This window comes from Aphelocoma coerulescens, chromosome 9 (genome assembly GCF_041296385.1).
Source record: "Aphelocoma coerulescens isolate FSJ_1873_10779 chromosome 9, UR_Acoe_1.0, whole genome shotgun sequence".
In the NCBI taxonomy this organism is placed as follows: domain Eukaryota; kingdom Metazoa; phylum Chordata; class Aves; order Passeriformes; family Corvidae; genus Aphelocoma; species Aphelocoma coerulescens.
In genome coordinates this window covers 10,554,612-10,578,718 of record NC_091023.1, presented here as the reverse complement: position 1 = coordinate 10,578,718, position 24,107 = coordinate 10,554,612, and the positions used below count along the sequence as shown (strand labels likewise).

The 24,107-nt window shown below is 41.6% G+C and overlaps 1 protein-coding gene across 2 annotated transcripts in view; it reads left to right on the top strand.

The window, feature by feature from the left end:
• The window catches only part of IRS1 (insulin receptor substrate 1), a 119,216-nt gene extending 100,704 nt beyond the window's left edge, over positions 1–18,512 (top strand). Inside the window, exons 3-5 of one of the 2 annotated variants that reach the window (XR_011152661.1) lie at positions 13,181–13,275; positions 16,488–16,573; positions 18,455–18,512. The gene's annotated coding sequence lies outside the window, so the exon portion shown is untranslated. Of the gene's footprint in view, positions 1–5,352; positions 8,428–13,180; positions 13,276–16,487; positions 16,574–18,454 lie in introns of those variants that run through there. The other variant, XM_069024007.1, reaches the window with a different exon arrangement.
• Positions 18,513–24,107: the final 5,595 nt, after the last annotated feature.

Here is a 24,107-nt window from a genome sequence, read left to right as displayed (position 1 = left end):
TGGCAGTTGGGACCAGATGTCTAAACGCGCCTTTCTGTTTCATTCAGAGATTGCAGGGGGACTGTTTAACCTTTAGACAAAGCCTTTCCAAATAAAATGCTTTACCAGAGGAACAAAACATCAAGGAAAGGGGTATAACAATATTTAGAATTCTTCCACATTGCAAAATCCGTGCAAGGAACTTCGGAAGAGTCACTACCAAATGCGCCCAGTAGTATTTCTTAATATTTGTAGTTGTTCTTAAATCTATATACCTAATCAGCTCCTTAAACTGTGTTCCAGGCATAGTGAAGTGGAAAAAAATATTTTAAAAATTGCCTGAAGGGATGAAGCTGCTTGGTATTTATGGTAAATACACTGCTTTGCTCTTGTTGGGAGCTTTCATTAGTTTAAATTGTCTGTCTTAATGCAGCTTGTAAATTACTGACACTAAAGGAGATTCCAAAATGGTATGTGTTACCATAGAATACTTTTACTGTTAATATATAATAAAGAGGTAACTGTCATATATCCCAAAGTCAAAAAGCAACTTCAGATTTCTTATTTAGAAGATGATATCTTAATTGAGCTCACCAGAGAGATGACTGGGTAAAGTTCATGTGGTGTTTTTGCTTAAGGTGTGTCTGTCAAGTGCAGTTGGTTGTTTTGAAAAACAAACCAAAGAATTTCAGTGCAGGGAAACCATTTTGCTATCTGTTCACCACAGCCCATGTTTTCTGTTGGCTTTCTGAAGCTTGGTGTGGCTGAGGCTGTGCCACAGTAGGGCAGAGGGTCCATGAGCTTATGTATCTTGAGGCACAGGGGCAACAGAGCCACAGGACAACACGTTGGAGGGGGATCCTGGCTGTGTTGTAGCCTACCTTATCAAACAACTGAGAGCTCCTTGCACCACATTTTTGACACTAGTGGGCAGGGTATGGACAGACGGACATACAGTGGACTGAAAGTGTGGACAGAACTGGCAGTCAGTACCTTTCATCTTTAGTGAAGAATTCCAGTCTGTAAAGGACCTGCTGCAGCTGATTTTGTGCTTTTTCCTACTATTCTTTTGAATCAACCTCATGTGCACAATCTCTGCTCAAACTCTTTCCTTACTGATGTTTCATGGTCTCTTATTTCCATTATTTGACAATTACTAAAAGGAGATCTTGTAACTCATGCAGCATTAAGAGCAGATCTTATAATAATCAGTAGTTTCAGCAGTTCTTTCTGTTCTCCCTTCTTTCGTGGCTTATTATAAAAGTGTCAATCTCTCACTGCTATCTAACAAACAAACTTCTGCCCTGGATCCATTTCCTCTTGGGCAGTTTGCCAGGAATAACAAATTAAACTTCAGCTCTCAGTTTAAGAAGTTTCACTTCACTGGGTAGAGTTCAAGTACAGTCTATTATCCTGACTAAGTGATAGAGGAGTCCTTTGATGTTTGCTTCTTGAGTGGTTTATACAAGCCAGGGCTTCCTGTAGGAAAAAGAACTGCAGCTGAAGGAAATACTTGATTGATCAGGTAACCTCTTCCTCTCACTCTTACTTGAGAGTGTCTGAGTGCGCAGTGACAGAATCATGCAGAGATACAAAGGGAGACCTGGTACAGTCTCCACCAGAAGAAGTCACACAGTTTGATGATGCTGCTCAATTTATCAGGTGAGAGGGACCAATCCTGCTCCTCCCACCTTCCTGTTCCCCACTGCTTTCCCCACATCAGCTCTGGTGGTCCACCATGGCTTGTTCAACCTACTTAATTTGTAAGAGTTCACAACTGAAATGAAGTGTTCTGCCATGCCCATGATCTGAACTGGATAATTAGTAGTGCTCCTCCACAGAAGGGGCAGGGCTGCACAGGTGGCACCTGGAGCAGGAGGCATAGGGGAGAGAGGAATAACATTATGAAGGAATAGAAGTCCTCCATCTGCACCTGCCAGCCAGCAGGTCAGCCTGGCTGTGTCACTGAGCCATGCACTCAGGGCCCCTCCAGAGCCCTCTGACCTTCAGCTGGGTCCCACTCTGAACTCTTCTGGAAGATGCTGGTTTTCTCCTTTGACCACTAAGGTCTGTGCTCATTTTATCACATAAAATGGTTAAGTGCTGTGTTTTTTCTCTCTGTAAGAAGGTATAGTGATGCTCCCCTCCCAGTAATTCTGGCCTGGAAGTCTGAGGGAAAAGCAGAAGTTGACTAGAATATATAGAGGAAAAATAGGAAGTGTGCAGTGCAAGGTGATCAGAGCACAGGGATCAGCCAGGAACAAAGAGGAAAGGAAAGAGGTACCAGCAAACCTTGCATTGTCTGAGTTGTTTCAAGATGCCTGCTGTTCTGTAGTCAGTGGTAGTGAACTGCTCTGCTTGATTTCTGAATCAGAGTATTTAAAAACTCCCTTTGTTAGCTTGTCACTCACAGATAATTGGGGTATTTTTTCTGTGCCAATAAATGTTTACAAAAATTTTGCTTCCCCCTCTTTAGAAGTGTGGCCACAACATGTGGTGGGTGCAGCACTGTTTTCCTGTCCACATTGGAGCACTGGGCACAGAAGTGACCTGCAGAACTCTTGCCTCTAACCAATGGGACAGCTGAACAGCTTGTGAGCAGCACTGCAGTGACAGAAGTAGCTGTGCTAACAGTTCAGTATTACAGGCAGGAGAGGTCTTGCTCCCCTTCTTAGCTCCTGGCCTTGCAATTCTGCTATTTTCCTTGACTTGGGTGTGTTGGGTGCCTGTCAGATGACTATTGAGCTGATTCAACTCACTAACCCAAAAGAAAATCATTTCTATGTAACATTGTCACTGTTGGCTGGAAGGAGAGCATGAGGAGATTTGGAGGCAAACAGCCTTTATTTTGCAATTAGATGTTGCAATACCTGTGGATATTGCATGCTTCACAGTGTTGCAAGAGTCCCTTGAGCAGAACTCATTGAATTTGGTTTGTAAAAGCTTGTCTAAAGTATGGGTATTGGAAGTTGTGAAATTACCCATTATTCAGTACATGCAAAGAAACCTTACACTATTTTATTACAACTTATTTTGGGTTGTGTAGAAGCAACTTTTCCTTCAGCTATATCCATGCCTGAAACACTTAATCCCAAACACCCTGACTCTCCTGACCTCCTTTGTCATATAGAGAAACACTTTAATAATATCTAATTACCTGTAGAAATGCACATGTTGGAGACCTCAGTGCTTCCTTGCTTTGGAGCCTGGTAACAGGCAGTTTCAGAGTACCCTCTGGATGACTGAATAAACCTGGGAAGTGTCTTTTTTCCACAAGCGATTTGCTGTTGCTATCCACCTTTCAAGATCTGGACTCTTGTCACAGAGAACTTTGGAAGCTTTTTGCATGTAGCCCCAGGAGTTTGTCCCACGTAATGGACACTGATGTTTTCCAATCAGCAATGTTATTTTTAAGCTCTGACATGTCACATTATCTTATTGCTTCACAGACCCCGTGACTGCTTGTGCCTGCAGACAAATCTAGCACAGGCCAGGGGGAGGGTAATTCCTCCTTTCTGGTCTGCCCCCTCCCCTATTATATCCCAAAGGTCTATTTCTATCTGGGAGTGGAGGCTGGGAGGCCAGTTGGCTATATGTGGCTTTATGTGACAGTGCCTCCGTGAATCCAGGCAGCTTGGCTGCCTTCTCTGAATCTCTCCTGTAACCCACAGTGTTTCTTCTTCCCCCAGTGAGACTTTTGCCTCTAAACAGTAAGTTTTCTTGGGAATAATTTCCAAAGTGGTTATAATTTTCCTGTTGTACACCCAAAATATGCCTTCTTTGAAACCCCCCTCTTCCTGCCTTCCCACAGAAATGCTGCTCATCAGCTAGTTCAACATTTGTGCATTCCTTTTCTTGTCCTAGAGCTCAGTGCTACTCCTTTCTCAGTCTGAGGATGGAAAAAGGATGGTCCCTCACTAAATGGAAACATATTTTTCCTCTCAAGAGATTTGCTTTTATCCAAGTTGATTCTTGAAGAAAGACAAAAATGCCAGAAAGAGAGATGTAAGCTGAAGCAATTTGTTTGTCTGCCTGCAGGCCCACCCTTACATCAAAGTCCAGTGGAGTTGTTTGGTCAGATTGTCAGGTGTGTGTCCTGAGTGTGAGGAAATGAAGTTTGCAATGACTGCAAAGGAATAAGCTTTTAGAAAAGTTAAATTGGCCAAGTCTCAATCACCTTTCACTTGGTTCCACTCATTAAAAGACCTGTTCTTACTTTCTCATGAACTCTCTTCTGGATGGAGCATTAGAATGAATTCCATTATGCTCATCCCATGCACATAATAAATATTTCAGGACTCCTCTGGAAAAAGTAAGTGATAAAATTCTTCTGTCTTTGCCAAGATACTCATTTTTGCATTCAACAAAACACATTCCAAGGCAGTGGAAAACAGAGTTTCTCATTTGTAGAAAATGTTATTGTTGGTGGTTTTTAATTTGGTTTTGAATTTAAATTTTTAGGATCATCAGCTTTGAAGTGGTAAACCAGGCTGGGTCCAGATTCTGACCTGCGGAAGGTTTGGAACAAGGTGTTACAAATAAACAGCATTTTCTTTGGATAAATTCTGATGATTTGAAATGTCTAATACTTCATACTGCTGGTCAATTGGATTTGTTGTGCAGAAGAATCAGACTGTGTCCTAGCTGCCCAAAACCCTTGTATTGTCCCTGGGCATGCTCAGGGAAACACAAGAGCAAGCATATCAGCATCCCCTCTGGAAAGTTACCTCAGTGTGGGCTGTGGTATCTCCCCTTGCAGTTCCCCTTGCAAGGCTGAAACTGCAGCTTTTGTGACTGACTGCAGCTCTGATGGTAAATATAAACCAGAAATACAATGACTACTTGCTCTGGGAGACAAAGCAGCCCTATGGCAATAGGACTCCTAACTGCTAGCATTTCTTGCCTGCCAGTTTACTTCCGTAGTAACTGGGATAAGGCCTTAGGGGGAAAAAAAGCATGATGATGAACACGGCAAAATGTGAAGCCCCTTTTCTTTAGTAGCAACTGCTCTCTTCCCAAAGCTGGCAGTGAGGGAGAAGACATGAAGAGAGCCTGAAGCTCCTTTGTACCCAGTGTGTATGTTTGTGATTGATTTCTTCCTCTAGCAAAGCACATGTAAAAAATACCTGCTCCAACATTGTTCCTGTTGCAGGGTTTTGAGCTGGCATGTCCCAGAGCCAGTATGCACTGCCCCACAAGCAGCTGTACCCGTGCTCCTGGCACAGTAAGCTGCTGGTGGAGTAGCCACGAGCACAAAGCCACACTCACAGCACACCTTGGGCAGCCAGTGTAGCCTAAGAGAAGGGATCCTTCCTACTTGTTGGCCAAGCAGCACCTCATGTCCTGTGTTGTTCTTGTTCATTGTTTTTGCAGGTGATTGCAGTCAGAATGCTGAAGGATTGGATGTTTCTCTTTATTGAGAGGAAAGAAGACTGTGGCATAATCACTTGATTAAAAAATATGCAAGGAAGGACAGAGGGAAGAGAAGCAAAGCCTTGACATCTCTCCACCAAGAATGAAAGAGGAACATGATGATACGTTCTTTCTAGGAAAGCTTTTCGGCTTCTTTATGAGTCACTCGCATTCAGCTGGAGGGCCTTGTGTTGTCTTTTGCCCAGCATAGGAATAGCCAAAGCATCTCCCACAGAAACTGTAGGAGTAACAAGTCCATGTCCACTGAGTTCAGCTTTGGGAATGTCATGTTTGTTGTGCCAGAGGCTCAGTGTGCCTCTCTCTGTATGTGCTACTGGTAAATGCATTCACTGCAAATTGGTTTTGAGGCTTTTTGACTTTTACTCTTGTGGTAAAACAACCCTCCTAAAACTTTGGAGAAAAGGAAAACTGAATGCAACTGACATTTTTACATCATTATTGAACTATTCTGATGAGAGAGAATCCTGAAAGTTTTTTAGTGATTTGAAACGTTTCCATTTCTTTGGAAACGTCTTTGCAGAAGCAGATTCTGGGTTTTTGGCTGGCATTTCCCAGCAGTTGTTGCCAGCTTTCCTACAGGTCTGCTAGAAAGTGCATAGACTCTGGTGTGCTGCAAGACTGTGTGTTCCTGGATGTGTTTTGTCCCTGTGACAGTCCCCAGTTCTCATTTCAAATTTTAGAAGTCTGCACAACGATAAAGGCTTGAGCATCTCACTGCGCAAGTGCAAATGGCAGCTGCCTTTGCTTGACCCTCTAAGGCCCACCATCTTTGCTAATAAAGATTCCCTGTGTAACTCCCCATTAAAAGTGGCAGTTGGAGGCCGGGAAAAAATCAGTTATCCAGTGTTTGAAATATCCCTTTAGCTGCTGGGAGCCACTATTTGATCTAAAGCAGGATACTTAGATGTGTTCATTTTTAAGTGTCAGGTAGTTCAATGACTTCACTCAGCATTTGCATTTTATGGGGGTACATGTAACCTGAAGAACGAAAGGAAAGTTTGCTATTTCCTGTAAACATTTTTATATAAAAGTGTCATATGAAAGGCTGCTGAATGAAAAAATTACTGTATTGTGAAGTGCCTGGAAAAAATCACTTAGGCATTATTTTAATCCTTGGCAGTAACTATTCCAATGTATACTGTTTGCTTAAGAAGCCAAGAACACTGTTCCTGAAATGACTTTCTTATGACTCTGGGTACAGAGCCAAGTGTAGGGAATCTGTGTAGGGGTGAGCAGATAGAGGCTGTCCCCTTCGGGACAGTAAGACCATGTAAGGATGCAGAAGGATTCTGACTGTTTTACCTGGAATTTGATTCAGACCACATTGGCTTAGCAGTGGTGTAAGCTTGTAACCAAAGCAAGTAAGCCTAAAGGTCGACAGTCAATAGGTGATTTTCCTTATATGCCAACAAAAAGCATTGATAATGAGTTCTCTCTCTTCATCTTCTCAGGCTCTTTTGATTGGTTGAAAGGTGTTAAACATGCCACTCTTTTAGGGCTTTCATCTTTATGGCAACAGTGTTAAGTTGCTCTCCTTAGGTAATTATAGGATAAAAAAGAACAGGGAAAGAAAGAACCTGGAAAAGCCTGAATATACCCAAATGAAGCAAGTAGAAAATATATTTTGTGAGCATGAGGTGTAAATTAAAGATCTCAGAAATATTCAATAGGAAATTTTGTCCTTTCAAGTGGCAAAAGTAAATTGGTGATTATTTTATGTTTAATCTTGTATCCCACCACAGAAATAGAAGTTTAAAGAGTGATCTCATGGCTGACAACAGAAACAGATTGAGAATTTCAAGCCTTGATATGTCCCCAGCAGAAAACAAGTGCCACTAAGAAACAAACCCATCCCTTTAATAGAGAAATTGGTGGCACAGGTCACCACCTACTTTGAGAAGTCCTTTTCTCTTGTGTCATTTGTTGGTTTTGCTGTTATCTGTAGGAATGATCAAGGAGACTGATTCATCATTGGAGAGGAGGAGAGAGGTCACACATGAAACTTGTCTCCTGTACTGTCTTTAATTGAACCTTCCCTGGTGTTTTTCCAGGCTGGTGGCTTTTCTGCACAGATTTAGCTGCAAGCAGTGCCTTCAGAGAAGCCAGATTAACATGACAGCTTGGCCAGAGCAAAAGTCTTGAAAGATTGCAGGAGAACTGCAAACATTGATGGAGGAAGAATGTTTGGTAATGGCAGATGGCAAACAGATGCATACAAATAGAGGAAGGTAGCTGGAAAAGGTCAGGAAAATGCAAATGGAAGAGGACAGGACATAGTCTTTCAATGTTTTAAGGACCTTCTTTATACATGTGGCAGTTCTGGACACATGAGGTGGTCTCATGCAGTCCGATACTTTTCCCAGGAAACCTTTAAGTGATTTGAATGTTTCAAATTTATTTTTTTTTTGGTGCTTAGGCAGCCTGTGAGCGATGGTATTAATGAAATATGAAGTGGCTGACAAAACTGCCAAACAGCAAACGGTATTGTGTTTATCAGGACATAACCTGTCCAGCTCTGGTTTTAACTCAAGAATATTTAGTTACCAGTTGCTACAGCGAAGACACACAGATCTGAGGAGGAATCAGCCTCTTTCCTGCCTCCTGGTGTCATTGTCCCTGAGGGAGGAGGGAGAGAATACAGAGCCCCTTATTTCAAATATCCCTCTTCTGGGGCAGGCTTCTCCAAGAATTTTAACGTCCTAATCATTTTGTGCTCTTTGCTCTATGGAAGGTTGTCTAGGAAGTTTGGAGGCTGTTTGTCTGTTGTACCAGAGGAATTGGGGAAAAGCTCCCCCCCTTCTCTCCTGCTCCTCAGAAGTAGCCACCTGATATGTTGCAAACTGTGGTCTCTTTGGAGGCAGGTCAGGTACATGTTGTCCTCATAAATTTTCAGATAAAAGTGATGCTGAAAAAGGTGAACATGTTTAAGAGGTGAATTGGCCCCCAGGGGATACTTCCTCTGTTGTACTTTCCTTAAATGCTATAAATAAAATACTATGGGACACTTATTTAATGTATGGGAAAAGTTATATGACTTGAAGTTTTAGGCAATTGAATTTAAAGAATCTTTGCTCTCTGTGTATTTCCAGCATGTTTGGTGGTTGGGGTTTTTTTAATTGTTTGTTTTGTTGTCCCCCCCCCCCCCCCCCCCCGAGGGGATCTTCTTTTATATTTTTCCAGTTTTGCTTGCTTTCCTGGTGCATCCCTGAGCCTTCAGGAAGAGTAAGAAGCAGCCCTTCTTCAGGCCTTTATTTATAGGCCGAAGTAGCAAACCAGAAGTAGTCTTAACTACGCAGAGCAAAATCATTCCTGTGTTTGAAATTTAATTTTATGTAACCAGGACAAGAAAAAGCTTGTCTGGGTAGAAGATAAATATAAAATGGTACTGAAATCAGATAAATGGCTGGGTTGTCAGAAGCTTGAAAGTTTTAAACAAGTTTAAAACTTGCTCAGTGGAAGCTTGGTCTGAGCCCTGTTCTGGCCCCCTGTGCCCTGCTGCAGTGTAACTTCCCTCTGAACTGCAGAACTGCCCTTGTCAGTCCCTTGTCTGGGAAGGTAATGGAGGAATCCTTAGTGCCAGCCATAGGAAAAGCCACAGAAGCTTCAGGACAGGTTATTTATTCTCCTGGTGTTGCATTTTGTGCATTCAGGACAGAGCCAAAGCCATGGAGGCAAGTGGGTGAAAAGCAGTTCTAAGCTTTTCCCTGTCACAGCAACTTGTCACGGAATGTCTAATAGCTGTTTTCATTCTCGCATTGGTTGAGTCAGATCCATTTGATTCAAAACTGCTGCCCTGACATTTGGACCTTTCAGGCAGACTGCTCTGGCAGCACCTTATTTTTCTGTTGGAAAAGGAGGGGAGAAAAATCGTTGACATGTAATTAATGGAGCCAGATAGAACCTGAATTCTGAACTACACCCATTATTGAATAATGAGATATAAATTCTTTGTTATAAATCACTTTAACATCACAATGGCATGGGAGGACTCAGAGGGGATGGTGACTTGTTTTGCTTAAGCACTGATCTTGTACACAGACAAATGCTCATGAGAGTTGTTCTGTTAAAGACAAATCTTTACAGGGCAAACAAAATCATGGACCAAAATGGCAAAATGGAGCTAGTAGGAAGGGTGGAAGGAAAGGCAGAAGGAAATTAAGATCTTACTTGGTCTTTTTCAACCTGCTAAGTCCCTGTCTGGCTGTCTAATTTTTTTTTAGAATCAGGACTGTAGAGTTCTAGAGTTCTAGACAGGTGAACTCTGTCTTACATCTACTTTTCTGAAGTATACATCCACAAATGTGTTTCTCTCTGTATAACTGTTGTCTCTCAGAATTCAAAGTATTACTAATGCATAGCTTCTAATTGATTACTAATCTATAATTAATTGTTCTTTTTAACTAAGAGGGAGCTTCAATGCTTTAAGATCTCCTAATTTTGAAATTAATTAATTGCACATTAAATTAGAAGCCACTTGTTAGGTTTAACAAAACAAAATTAAAAATTGAAAAAATGTCTTTATGCTGTAAGGAGTAAGTGTTACATGGAGCAAATGTTTATAATTATAGTTTGAATTATCTTTTTATCAGTCCCCAAACATAAAATATCTCTATTACATGAAACCTAGATAAGTTTTGGAGGCATATTATATAGTACTGTGGGATTCAGCAGAGATAGGTAGAAGTGTCAGACTGACACTGGATAGAAGCAAATGTAGGTTAGCTGAAATTCTACGGCACTTCAGAGATGCTTTAAGAAAGTGTGATTCTACAATGTTTTTAAGAAGACAAGAGAGAAAAAACAAACAAATGTTTACCTGATTTAATAATATAGTCTGCAAAGATCTTGACATCTGTTTTTAATGGTAACTGAAAGCTGAGGGACTTGTGGAAATTGAACTGTGTGGGTAGAATCGGAGGAATGTTCTTTAATGCCACATCCCAGGATGTGAGCTGACAAAGCTGGTTTCTATGTAAATGCATAAGACGCAAGCTTTTTTAAGCCATATGTAAAAAATGACTGAACCACTGGCAAATGTTCCAAATGCTCCAAAAGTTCAAAGATTTGCTCCATTTAGGCCCCCTGCAATTCAGAAAACTATTGAAATTTTTCTTTGCTATCTCTGGACAAATCCCCTTGCCTGAATGCAGCCTGCCCCATGTTCTCTTGCTTTGTCTCATTGCTGATCTGAATCAGCTCCACTCGAGCTCTCCTGTAGTGCTTGGAGGATCTCTGTCCGTCTGGCCTGGCAGGCTGCTGCCATGGATCAGGCCTGCACAGGGACTTTCCTCGGGATTCAGGATTGGAAAGGTACAAAATCTGCTCAGTGCCTCTGCCCATGAGGAAGCCCACTAGCAAGCAAGATTTGGAGACAACCCAGTTAAGCATTACTGCTGAAAACACAACTACGTATTCCACAAAACATCAGCAAAGGGATCCCCCCACACCTTTTAGAAAAGAAACAGCTGGGTGATTTTATGATGATATATATCCAGGTGGACCTGGCTCTGGAAAATGTGATTTGGTTTATGCTGTTGAGAAAAGTCAGGTTCCAAGATTTTATCAGTGTATTCATAATTCTATGAGCATGACCCCTGACATAATCTACCTACCCTCCTCCTTAGATCTTGTTTTTACAGGTACATTGGAGACTAAGAGATTAGAACCTAACTCAACAAAGTAGGACAAAGCACAATGCAGTGAGTTAGTGCCACAGAACAGCTGAGTATCCCACATGTCCTGGGGACACATCAGTACCAAGCTGCTTGGAGAAGCCCTTCTGTGCCTCAACTGGTACAGTATATGTCAACTCACACAGAGGCAAAGGAAAGCAGCTACAATGTAAAAATTAACTTGTAGAAACCATTTCTGGAAGAGTCAAACAGAAAGAACTTTTATTGCAGTCTTGCTTTAATACCTGACAAATTAAAGATGCTCCTTCTTTTACATATCCTTTTTGTATAAGCATGTAGTTTCCAACTGAAATGTTTTTATATCTGATGCAATCTCTTAATGGGAACTGGTTTTCTTCTAAAACAAGACAAAGCAAAAATGTCTAAAATAGTGCCTTTATTAGTGCTTTGTTACTTAAAACATTGATCAGTAGCTCCATATACTTCTTGATTGCAAATGGTGTGCCCATGTTAATACTGCAAAATGTTTTGGGTAGTACAGATGAAGAAGTGTGTCACCAATGAAATGTACATTAGACAGTTGTGTTGTGTTGTGACATTAGGCTATTGCAGTTTAATTCTGTTATCTGGTCAGCTGTAGTATTCTGATGGGACTGGGGAAGATAAGGTTACAGTAAGAAGCTGATACGAGAAAACCTCGTGCTGCATTAGATTGAGTGGGTCAAATGCATGGAGTTGTATATAGATAAAGAAGTCTGTTCTTGGTGGTTAGCAGCTACTTCTGTTATGGAGCAGAGGAAAAGATAGTGCTGCTTCATCCGTGTTTCAATCCAGTAGGAGTCAATTCCTCATCTAAGCTTTAGTGATTGTTTATTCAATGTGACATGATGTCTTTGGGAAGAGTGACATAAAAGAGAGGAAATGACGTTTGGAGAGGAAAATGCCACTTGACCTCAGAGCCTTGTCCCCCCTTAAGTTTTTCTTTATCCCCACTTTTCTGTTTTGTCACTAGATCCTTTAATCCCTTCTCTCTCCATAAAAGTGCCAAGATGTCTCCAAACCACTTAGACTGCAGTGTTTCCATGTTCTTAGCTGGCAACTAATACCATGAGTTCATTATTCTGACCCTGAGTGAAATAGTTTGAATTTCCGGTATACACAATTATTTTGGGTTATGACTTCTGACTTTTGAACCCCTCACCAGAATGCACCATTTAAATCTCTTCATCAGTTCTGAGTGCTGTCACTGGGTCAACTCGGTGTCAATATTCTTCTAACAGCATGATGCTACTCAGAATTTCTTCCTACGTCTTCTCTTGGAACAACTGCGGCAAAATCTGGAATCTTCTGTTCAGAAGGCGTGATTCTTTCACTATTATTCATGTTCTCCAGGAGTCATGGGATTGTTTACAGCATATGGGACAGTTAGGTGCTTTTGGAAAAGTAAACTGGAGTCAGTAACTAATAATCCTTGTTGTGTATTTCATGTTCTCTGCAGCTGTGCTGGGCTGCATTCTGCTCTCATCTACAGCAATACAAGTAGTAAGCAGCGCAAGCAATTTTAGTACATGATCTGAGTGCAAAAACAGGTATAACTTCAGAAAGCTGATCTGCTGTCATTCCTCTGTGTAGTAAATATATTCTATATGCATTTCATTTTCAGTTTATAAAACATCTTCAATTTCAAAAATATAATTAAAAATTAGCAGATATTAAATACCCAGTCACTGCATGTGGAAAAAGATCATCTGATTTATCTTACTGTTTCTTTCACATATTTTGCTCTGTAGCTGTAGGAAGTAATATGATATTAAAGAGTAATTTTCCTTCCCGTTGCTTCATCCATTTATTGTATTACATTGTCAAGTACTCCTGTAAAATAAACTAGCAGCCCAGGCTCACTTAATTCAGCCAAATACTAATCTACCAGTATATATCTTTAGTGAAGCCTGATTTGGTGGTAGGGAGTTCAATTGAGGGTGCAAAATGGACATACAGATGGATTCCCAGATGGAACTGTTTTGAAGTTTGTGTAAAAGCAGATAGTAATCTGAAATGTACTCTCAGCCAAAAAAGAGCAGAAAAGGACTTACACCACTGAAGTGATATTTACTAACTTTCATTTCCTTCCTTAGCTTACTATCAGCCATGGGAATTTACAAGTTTTCCAACAAGACTGAAGAAATCCAGGAAACCACAATGACAGATCCACTTGAAACAACCATTTCATGTGAGTGAGCTGAAAAAATACAAACTTTTTTTTATCAGTGGCTGAAGATGTCTATTGAAAACATCACTAATACTACAAAGTACAGTATAATTAAAAGAGTGTTCCTCATGCGCAGCTGGCAGGCATTTGTTGGCATCAGTATTTTTTTTAAGTGAAGGCCACTGTAAGCAATCCACTTCTCTCAGAAATGAGTGTAAGATTAAAAGTTTTGGGCACATTCTTTAAATAAGTGATTTGGTTTTCTCTTTAAACATTAATTTATAAACATAAGATCTTCTAAGAAAATAAAAACTTGCTTCCACTGGGCATACACCTTCCTTTTTCAATAATCCAATACCCCATCTTTGTATTGTAAACTTGCTGAAACTCAAGAAACTACTTTCTACTACTTATTAATTCTACAGGAAGTGTTCAGAGCCTGGCTTTGAGAAACAGTGTGGTATTCACTTCTTCTCCATTCAATTCCAATACAAAATTCTGGGCAGAGAACCTGTCAGTGTGGTAGTCCAGTGCAGAGATATGTGTCTTTATTTGTCCCACAAACTGTTATTATGGGTTGAGATGGAGAAAGATTTTTGTCAGAGTGAGTCTGAGATCCCAAGCTGAGCTTCCAAAGCAAGAAAAATAAAATAAATTGAGCACAATTTATGTGTAAATCAGTAAGATACAAGCAGTGTGGAATCTCAAGTGTAATACTGGTGGGACTAGGCAAACTACTGTAGTTAGTGAGGTACTACTGTATATCTGAGCATGTGGGTTTTAGATTGCTTTTGGAAAATACTCTTTGTCAGCTGTGCTATCCTTCCATCTTTTTTTTTTTTTTTTTAATGCTTTGCTGAGTCTTCTGCTTAGTCTACTTTAGGTCTCATGACTGGAAGTTTCCTTGACTGCTGTCTGCAGATGATAACAGTATCATAACAATATCACACAAAGCTGACACAGTGATGCCCATTCCAAGTATGTTTTTTGGAGTAGAGCTTCATTTAGAACATGTTTTTGGTGCAAACAAAGGCATATGGGCCCACACTCTGGCTTTTTCAAGCAGCTTTTTTGCTGGTTTCCACAGCATGGTTGGTAGTATGTTCACCACCAAGAGCTATTAATTCAATAGCATTGAGATTGTTTCCCATAACACAGTACTCCATTGCTTCCTTGTTAAAAATAATCATGTGGGTTTTTTGTAGGTTACAAGCAGTCCTTGGAATTTTGTAATTTCATTGGAAGATGCCTATAATTATAAGGCTTAATTGGCTTATTAGCTTGTCTTGTAACACTGCCTGCCCTTTAAAGTTTCAGCTTTTTTTCCAGATGTTGCTCAGTAGAGTGTCATTTTGTACTTATTTCAATTTTTTGGATGCTTGGTGATAAATTCTTCTTGGTTTTGAATCTAGTTTAAATAACTATGCCTATACAGAACGTAGTTTGCCCTGTATAAGATATTGTACTGGAACCAATGTAAACAGAGCTGAAATGGCTAGCAGGCCACAGCATAATAAATCAGAATGATTAATCAGCCTCCTGGGACACAGATGAGTCAGCTCAGGTCAAGACACTTCTGGGAAAACTAGATAGCTGGTAAATGTATTACCAGCTGACTATCAAAGTCCCTGTGCCATACCAGGAAATATACCTGCCTTGGGCAATTCTTCCTTTTCTGCAATGACAGAAGCAAACAGTTGTTAAGAATGCTCTCCTTCTCTCTATTCCTTGCTACCTGTTCTGGCAAGTCTAACAAATTGCTTCTCCATGCCATCCTCTGTATTTGTGGGCTAACAACACAGCTTTTTATTAGATGCAGTACTACTTGCAGTGTAACATGCAGCCTTTTAATCTTCTAGTAGACAAGAAGTAGAGTTACCTCATGATCTTTTAAAAGTTGTTTATTTAGTCATCTTTTTGTCTTATATCAAATGGAGTCCAGACTCTGATTTCAGAATAATGTGGGAACATCTTTTTTTACTGTACCACATTCTACTATGATATACAGAATTAAAGCCTATGCTCCCACCTGAGTAAGGCTTACATAGTTTGCTCCATAATGGGATGTGAGACCAAACCCCCATCTGTTCTCATCATTGTCTCTTCCTTTTCATACTGGTAATTAAGGGGACACTTGAAATGCCCTGTTGGGGCTAAACACTGATGCCTCAAGGTAAAGATGTTTCTTAAAATCAGCTGGAAACACCCACAGCTCCTTTTCAATTTGACAGGCAGAGCTGATCAGCAGCTCCACAAGCCCCTTTGCCTGTTTATTTTGTTTTTGTAACTACTCCCCAAATAAAATATAAATTCTTTCAATCTTAGTCTTTTTCATATCATCTTATTTTAGATCTCTCTAGATATGCCACAAACAGGGAGGGCCTTGGTGATTTGTCCATGATCTCACCCGGGATGAATTTACTATGGAGTCTGTTAGCTGCCTTTTCCCCTTCCCTTCCCCTTCCCCTTCCCCTTCCCCTTCCCCTTCCCCTTCCCCTTCCCCTTCCCCTTCCCCTTCCCCTTCCCCTTCCCCTTCCCCTTCCCCTTCCCCTTCCCCTTCCCCTTCCCTTCCCTTCCCTTCCCTTCCCTTCCCTTCCCTTCCCTTCCCTTTTGCCTATTATCACTTCCCAGCAGAACCTGTCAGCCAGGATCTGTTGAACACCATAGGTGGATCCAAGTCTGATCTAATCATTTGCATCCATTTTTTATGCCCCTGAAGCTTTGGATAGTAACCTCATTCCAACGTGTTCTCTTTATCTCATGTGTACCTGTGTGTCAGAGGTGTAGCATCGTCCAGAGATTTGGGACGAATGGAGCTGATGGGAGTGGAACTGTCTGGAAATGTTCCACTGATGCCAAGGTCTGCAAACACAGATCTGTTGAGGCTGAAATATTTGGAATTACTTGCATTTTTGCTGAATTGCTGCAGCCTTGCTAGAAAATACAATCTTGCATCTGGCATATGGCTGCCTTGGGAACATGATCCCAGTGCCTCTTGGAGTCTCAGATCTCACAGGCTGACCGATAGTGGCCTGCCGTGCATCAGGAGACTTTGAGAACTCCACAGAGGAGCAGCCCACCCAGGCAATGTGCTCTGGAAGGGGTTCCTCGTGTTTGGTGCCCTTCCAGCTTTGGAGACAGAGATCTCAGAATCCAGATACTCAGCCTTGTGTGTGAGTATATTCTTTGTCAAAGCCCTAAACAAGGAACTGAACACATTTCTATTCCTACAGGGTGTTACCTTCTTTGTGTTTGCTTCTTCAAATTCCACCAGGACAGACATTTACATAAAGAATAATTGTGACCTGGAATTTTACCAGTGAGTACATGTATTTCAGAATTTGTGTTCTGGGAGCCATATTAGTCTTAATGCTTGCTTTTGAATGAAAGGCTTGTTTAACTTACCAACCCAATGTGAGTGCACCCATTGTCTCTTACAATGAAGAAGTTGCAGCTGAAGATACATATCTGATAACAATTTTGACTTCTTGCTGTTTGAGATATAGGCCTATAAGGTCTTTCATGATACATATGAGAATTTCGCAATGTGTGGATAACAGCAAACACGGAAAAAAAAGTTCACATTATTTGGTTAGAGCCAGTCTTTACACGCCAGTGATGTTCAGCTAATGAATAACTTAGTGCAAATAGGTAAAATTATCCACAAAGCAATATATTTGTATATATAGCCCCTCGTTGCTGTTTTGGTCACTTATCTGCCTTGGCCAGAACCACACTTTCTAAACCTATGAAAAATTTGGATTTGTTTTACAAGATAAAAAAAGGTTTTATTACAAGAGAGTTTGTTTATTTCGCTCTGGTAGACATCATGAAGGATTTGATATTGCTGCATCGGATAAGTGTGATTCTTAGGTTTTTCTGACTAATCTTTTTGAAGCTCAATATTTAGAGACCTTGGCAATGGGTATTTAACAAACATTAAGGTAAGATAAATGTCCCATGGCCTGTACAAGGTTCTGTTTCCTAGGCTGCATGGGATTCTAAACCTTCAGGCAGATAAATCACGTATACGGCTCCTAGGAGATTCAGATGTTAAACTGATCCTCTCCTGATGATAAAGCTCAGTTAAGAATCCCTTAAAGATTTTAAAATGGAGGCCTCAGTCCTACAGGCACATCAATTCACTGGCTTCTGCTAAGGATTTACATGAAAATAGGTGTCCCCTCATATGTAAACAGGGTAGGATTGAAATAGATTCCACCTTATTTTGGTTTCTGGGAAGCTTTTACCTGAGAGTATGGAAAACTGGTGTTACAACCATATGGATATTGTTCTCAATGGCATAAAACCCCAGTAGTCTACAGAAATTGAATCTGACTGGTACTTCTGTCTGACTGAACAGACCTAGTTATCACCTACCATTACTAGGTTTTTTTCTATTGCAGCTGCTGTGAATGGGACTTTAGAAATACAGGGAATAATGTCAATGCCACAGAGTATATGCCTGAACTTGAAATGCTCTCTTGGTCCTGTGGATTTTAATTTGTAACCTGGATCTTAACTCTATTAAAAATCCAGGTAGAAGTATCCTTCTGGCTTCAAACATCTCTTTTGGACTCATTTCTTGCAAACAGAACTGCTCTATTAGAAGGTCCTTCCACAGAGAACTCTTTGTAGGATTAGGACTGTAAGCAAGCTGTGACAGAAATGCCAGCTGTGACATAGGATTGTGTGTCAGTGCTGTGGGAAGATGGCAGAAGAGCCTAGTTCCTGTGCAGCACTTCTCATTCATAGATTTTTTGAGTGTCATTTTACAGCAATATCCCAAGGTTACTCAGCAGGTAAGTGACACAGCTGGAAATGAAGTCCAGTGTCCTGAGCCCTAGTCCACTGCTCCATCCATCCTGCCTCCAAAGAAGCAATGTTTGCAAAGAGCAATAGGAAATGCCCGATTTGCCTTGTGTTTCACCCCTGCAAAGGAATGCTAGGTCAGCAGTATTTATTTTCTTATCTTGATCTCCCTAATTTTTACTTTTTAAAGAGCTGTCTCTGGAATGGAGCTTCTTGCAAACTCAAAACATGTTGTTGGTAGAGACTGGAAAATTTCTTGCAAGTTATTGATGCTTGTAAAATGATGATTCTCAAACTTTGCCTGTGGAGCCTGGAAAATGGTAGTGGGAGGAAGTGATCTCCTGGCAGCATGTCAGCTGTGGTCCCGTGTGTTGTTCTGATCCCACAGGTGACTGGATTTGAGAGTAAAGCATGGCTCGTCCTGCCTCTGCCCTGGGTTGGATTTTACCCCTCTGCCCCTGCTCTGAAGGGAATGCTTTAGAGGTACAAACTCACTGTTTCCTGGTCTGGAGCTGAACAGATTGCCGGACGTAAAAGCCCCACCACCCCTTGCTACGATTCTATTAAACATCTCCAGTTAACCATACAGCCTCCTGCTTCAGCAGCTGAGCATGTAAATTTCTGTGACCAAATAACTGCACAGTTAACTGCTTTCACATGTGCTCCCACCGTGCCCATCTCAAAAGGCAAAATCCTAGCCCGGCTTTGCCCCATGGGCAGCTGGACGGTGACCAGGACACGGCTCTTTGGGAGGCTGGATGGGGCACCCTGCAGCCTTACTACTGCCTGGGCTTGGGCAGAGGGTGTGTGGGCAAAGGCAACCTGGTGTCAGCAGCACTTCTGACTGTACCTCGTCCTCCTCTCCCGCCGCAGGCTACAAGAGCCAGTGGCTGCTGTGGGAGGATTTCCCAGGATCCGATCCTGATGGAGCTGGGCAATAGGGCTCATGGCGGCTCCCCTGGCATGGCCCGGTGTGTTCTGGGGTGCTCCCCCAGCCCCACACCACCTGTGCGAGAGGAAACTGCTTTTATTTTTCTACCTCCGAGGCTGCGGGCAGGTTTTGTTCCAAGCGGAACAACCCTCTGAGGGGCGAGGAGTTTCCCCCGGCTGCCCCTGCCCGGGCTGGCACGAAGGAGCTGTGAGGAGCCGGCGGCGCTCGGCACAGAAGGGCCGCGTCCCCCCGGGCCGGGACCCCGCGGCTGAGGCGGCGCAGGCGGAGCGTGTTTGCCTTGGCCGCCGCCGCGAGCGAGCCGCTGGCCGCTGGCCAGGTCCTGATGTTTCCTCTCGCCCTTGTTCGCTGAGGCATTCAGGAAAACAATCGGGAACGATGAGGGCTTTCCCGTTCCGGTGGCGCCGGCCAGCGCAGCCCGGCCTGGAGACCTGCCACCGGCCACCTCCGCGCTGGGGCTGGAGGTCGGGTGGTGTTCAGTGGCTTGCTTTGAAATAAAAAAGCCCCTCGCCGCGGTGGTGCGATGGGTATAAAGTCTGCATGAAGCAGGCTGCAGGCTGCCCAAAATGCCAGCTATGCCGAGGAAATCCTATGGAACACAAACGAATAAGGACAGAAATGCTCAAATTACCTGCCGTTTGCTTTACCTGGGGCACGGCAGCAATAAACGTGAACTCAAGGAAACTTGGCAAGCCCCTCCTTGTACAGATACAACCACACCAATTGTAATGGAACCAGCCAGGTGCTGGGAATGCCCCTTCACAGCTCTGGGACTGCCTGAGACTTAGCAGGATCCTGATTTCCCTTGCAGATCTGAGCCTGGGGGCCAGACTGGGCACAAACAGGCAGTGACATGTTCCTGATGCCAGGGTAATTCCGTGTGAGCCAGGACAGACTCCAGAGGAGTTCACCAGCCCTCACCAATGGCACTTACGGAGAAGTGCCCACCTTGAGTCACTACAGACCAGAGAAGATGGGCAGCTGGGAAAGAAGCAGCTTCCAGGGCTGGTGTATAATAGTAAAACTGGAGTCAGGACCTTGGCTGCAGAGTGTTTGCTGGCCTCTTGCTACCTCCCCACACCACAGCTTGTACCTGCTCTCCTGCTCTCAGGAAAGAGCTGCTTGTTGGGTGAAGCCTTGCATGTGCAGATGAGGCATTTTCAATGTTGCAGCTTGAGTTCTTAAGTTTTGGGGTCAAATTTAAAGGTGTTTCCTTGTTCAAGAAGCAGGAATGCTAAAACTAGCGTAGAATCTTTAAGTGGTGTCTCTCATCAGGAGCCTGTACACAAACGACCATTGTTACTAGAATGAGCTTTTTCTTTTCAAGTAATGATCCCCTGACATCTAACGACAGGAATCTGTGTTGGAAGAACTGTAGCCTCAATGGCAGGTGCTCTGGTTAGACAGGAGCACATCCATTTTTCCAATATAGATACAAAAGCCTTTGACATATTGCAGCCTAAATAAATTTTTATTTCTATTTTAATTTTAATGGCATTTGAAAGCACCTGAATTATTTTGAAATTGGTTTCTTTCTAAAATAGTCTCAAGAGCAAAAGCTGCAATTTTCAGGTGTACTCTTCTTCCATGTCAGAAGGAAGTTGCAGGTAGAAGCTACCTTGAGCTAAAAAAATTGCACAGTTCTTGTTGCTGTTCGGGCTGGAGAGGGATGTACTGCATGTTTCTCTTTCGGGCTGAACAGTTGTATCTCACATCCAGCAATACCAACAGGGAGTTTTAAAAAGCAGTCTATCCTGAGTGTCATGCCTTTTCATGCTTGAAGAAACACTAGGAACTCTGTCTCGGTTCCAGTGAGTTTGTAATGTTCCTTTATCTCTTATGTTTTTCTAGAAATTGTAGCAGTCCATGAAATGGACTTCATTTTGGAATTATAAACCCTGAATTCAAATTTTATCACTTCTTGGAGTTTAACAGAGCACTAGGTTTGCAATTTTATTCACAAAGCTATGGATCATTGCAAATTGCTTCCTACTATTTGACAGCTTCCTTTTTAGAAATTTCAACACTCCAGCTATCTGCCTTCAGCAGTGTATGATTCTAATCACTGATATGATTTCATAATCCTCCTTTAATTCAGCAAACATTCCAGATTATCAACATATGCGATTTGTATTTTGGGAGAGCACAGTGCAGCAAAATTTTCCTGTTGTCAGGCTTTGGGCTTTGTAGCTGAAAGGTACATATTGTTAACCAGGGGTAATTTCTTAGATGTAGTTTATAAATATGTGTAACTGTTTTGGGTTGTAGAGATGACATTCCCTTCAATGAATGTAAGACATAAAGCTGCAGAGTTTAAAGCCAAATTCAGCAGGAAGAAAGAAAATTACTTCCATATATCTTCTGTATGTCATTAAATGGAAAATGAGACAATTCTTCCATACATCTGAAAATGAAATAAAAAGGCCTATTCTCCTCAGTTTCTGCGGATAACTTCAGCTAATTTTTGTGGCAGTTATGCACATTGATGGGAGAAAAGATGCCTCAAGTAGGATGATACGGTATACATATATTACTAAATAAAATACTCATTTTACTTAGGATAATCCGTCTTTGTTCCAGATATATGTAGGCATTCTTCTTAAAGCAAGTGTTTCAGTTGGCAGGATGACTTGATACATTTGTTCTTTGATGTCAAATTCAGTTGCATCACTGTGGAATGGTTGCTACAGAAACCCCAGCCCAGTTTTTAAATGTATTGAGTTCACTCCTTATTACTTAGAAAAGCTGGATTTTATGTCTTTCCTTTAAAAAAGTTCGTAATAAAATGGGTAAAACCTCTAAAACTGCAGCAATAAGCATGGAAAAAGTACCCAGACAGTGGGATCAGAGACAATAAGGAAAAAAGCAATTTAGAGTCCAACAAACAAAATCTATCTCTTGATAAAATGCTCCCTGTTGTAATTGAAACCAGAGCTAAATTAGATCAATACCAAAATATTAAAGTGTGCCAAACCTGTTTTCTGTAGGCTTTGCTATAATTGGATTCTGATGCAAGAGATAGCTTAAGTGGGCAAAGTCTGTTGACTCAAGACCATGATTATTCATAGAAAAAGAGCTTCCTGCTAAGGTATACAGTACATTTATCCAGTGTTTCTTGAAGAATTAATACATTTCTGTCCTTCCCTTCCATGCTGATGTATTTGAAGTCCATATCTTGCCTACAGTAAATCTCTGTCTTGCTTAACAAGAAACTATTTCACTGTATAAGCGAGGCATATTGACAACAGATTTAACCCAGACAACTCAGCTTTATTCAATCAGAAGAATGCTGGCCTGGTTTCAGGTTTCTGGGATACAGGCACAAATGGACATGCCCCAAGTAGAATCCATTTGTTTTCCCATGAATGCACCTAGTAGGAGGTCAAATAAAAATAAATATTTTGGCTCTTCAGAGCAAGATAGATTTCTGGAGTATTTGTGATTCAGACTGGAAATGTGATTACAACAAGCAGAGGTAGCATCTGAAATATGTTCTGTTGAGAGTGGGAAAAAAAAGCATTGTTTTTTCTCTCTCTGTTTTAAGCTGTGGTTATGCCTTGTCTTTACTAATCCAGTTTATGAGAATAACTACATATATCTTTATGTGGCTCACCTCTTTGTAGATGCTCAGGAGTTGAGGAGAAATAGCCATTTGTGTAGTCTTTTAGGATTTTATTTTAATGTCCGTATAACTTATACAAAGGAGTAGTTTATTGACTTCCCCTGTGATAGTAAGAATAAATCAATTTAGATACAGTATACTAGGGGCCCCAGATTCTCTGTGGAGCTCCACCAAACAATGAAATAAATTGTGCAAGGGCAATTTGTCCCTAATGTTTTTGGCTATTTGATTTTGTTGAGGTTTTGCCAGTATTATTTAGATATTCACTGTAATTTATACTGCCGTGTAAAAACACCCTGCGTATTTGCCTGCAGGGGAGTGAGCGCTCTCTGAAACAGTCCTTTGAACATAATAAAAGTGAAATCCCCAGGTAATAAAAAAAATCCCTGGCTTTTATGAATAATGTATTTGTGGAACGGGGGGAGAGGAAGTGCTTTTTAGATTTATTCCCCCCCCCTCTGCTCCCCACTCAACCTGTTGGCAGAAATAAAGTCTGGGTTGGGAGTGGGTTCCTACATTGTGAATGTGCTCTCAGGCACTTTTTTAAAGGTCCTGGCCTAAATGCTGCAACACAACCAGACACTAAATACTGGTAATTCTGATTTATTTGTTTGTTTGTTTTTAAAGTCTGTGGGTGTCTCCCCCTGTGTATTGACCATCTGGTTGTGGGTTAGGCTGTTTGGGATATGCCTGGCATGCTGAAAAGCAACACAAAATTGCAAAGTGATTGGAGGCCCATTGAGGATGGTTTGTTTGGGGTCCTCAGTGAGCTTTGACAGAGAGCAGGTGTTGTGATGATAAATTCAGAATGGGGTTGAGGATTTTTCTCTTCAGCTGGTAAGTGTGTGGGAAACGCTGGAGGCGCGCTGTAAAAATAAATGATTCTTATTCAGGAGATACTGAAATGGAAACACTTTTGTGTCACAATCTCAATGGGAAAACTTTTGGAAGATTTTAATGGATTTCACCCCATAGCAGTGGTTTGGGTTCAGCACAGGAAGGTCCAAACTCAGAGCTGAATTATGGCTGTTGAGCCTAAGTGAGACTTAAAATCAGAGTTTTAGGAGGGTTCCCATGAACAAGTGTCCCAGCCATGAGCATTGCCACAATACCTATTGCTGTATCTTTGGGTTTTGAAATAAAGCTGGCAGTTTTCAAAGTGAGGATACTGGAGGAAATTTTCATAAGGTGTGAGGGGTGTATGCCAGGCAGTAGAGAATCAGTTCTCTCTGGTTTCTGAGAGTGTCAGTGGATGTGGTGCTCTTACAGCCAGTTAAACTTTGAATAATCCTTTTAGGAATAAAATATATTTTCTGTGACTATGATTGTGCCAAATCATTTTAACTTGCCAAAAAGCTGCTTTGGAAGGACTTGAGGAAACCACAGCTGGGAATTGTGTCACAGATATTAAATGAGATTTATTTACTCTTCTACATCCAACACTGAAATAATAAGGAAGTCAGGAACAGA